Source organism: Manacus vitellinus, unplaced genomic scaffold (genome assembly GCF_001715985.3).
Source record: "Manacus vitellinus isolate BGI_N305 unplaced genomic scaffold, ASM171598v3 scaffold_27_pilon, whole genome shotgun sequence".
Classification (NCBI taxonomy): domain Eukaryota; kingdom Metazoa; phylum Chordata; class Aves; order Passeriformes; family Pipridae; genus Manacus; species Manacus vitellinus.
In genome coordinates this window covers 9497184-9498097 of record NW_021940039.1, presented here as the reverse complement: position 1 = coordinate 9498097, position 914 = coordinate 9497184, and positions in this window count along the sequence as shown.

The window sequence follows — 914 nt, the reverse complement described above, 5'->3', positions numbered from 1 at the left end:
TCTGAGGGACAGGGTGGGATTGTTGGGGTGTCTGTGCAGGGCCAGGGGTTGATCCTTGAGGGTCCTTTCCAGCTCAGGATGTTGTGGGATTCTGTCAGCACAGATTTCCCTGGCCTGGCACGGGAAGGGAGATGCAGCTGCCCAAGGGAGCTCCTGGTGCTGAGCCCTCCCTGCAGCCCTGTGTGATCCCAGGACTGTCACATCCCATGGCCCTGGGCAGGAGGAATCTCACTCTGCAGTGCCTGGTTCCTGCTGGTGCTGGGCAGGGGATGGGGACAGAAAAGGGGGCCCTGGGAGCCCCACGGGGGGGGTTCATCAGCCAGACCCCAAATGTTCCGTTTCCCCAGCACAACAGTTTTGCTGCATATTGGATTCTGTTAAAGGAATTCAATTTAGGAAACATTATGCCATGGAGAGGAGGAGAAGGGCAAAACATTATGGCTAAATAATTCCAATTAACCATTCCAGACCTTTCTGGCTAATTCAGTTGAAACAAGTGTTGCCTGGTGTGCAGCCCTGCAGAGCTCAGATCCTCACGCAGCACCAGGGAGTGTGGCAGCCAGGATGGCTTTGCCAGCCGAGGGCTGGACCCGAGGAGATGCTGTTTTGATGTTACTGAGCCTTTATTTCCTGAAGCAAAACAGAGAAAGGAAAATCTGGACAGTGAAACAGAGCTTGGACACCCCCCGTGCTGTCAGTCCTTGCTACCCCTTCCCTTGGCACATACAACCATCTTCCAGCTAATTCTTAAATCACTGTAAACATCAAAGTAGTGCCTGGAACGAGGTAAATGATCTAACTCAGCTCTGCTTTGGAAAAACAACCCAAATGTGAAGCTTTAGCAGGAGTCTGGAGATCAACCATGTGTTTGGGAGCCAGCAGATGCTCCTGCTAGGTAAAGTTAAATTCACTCT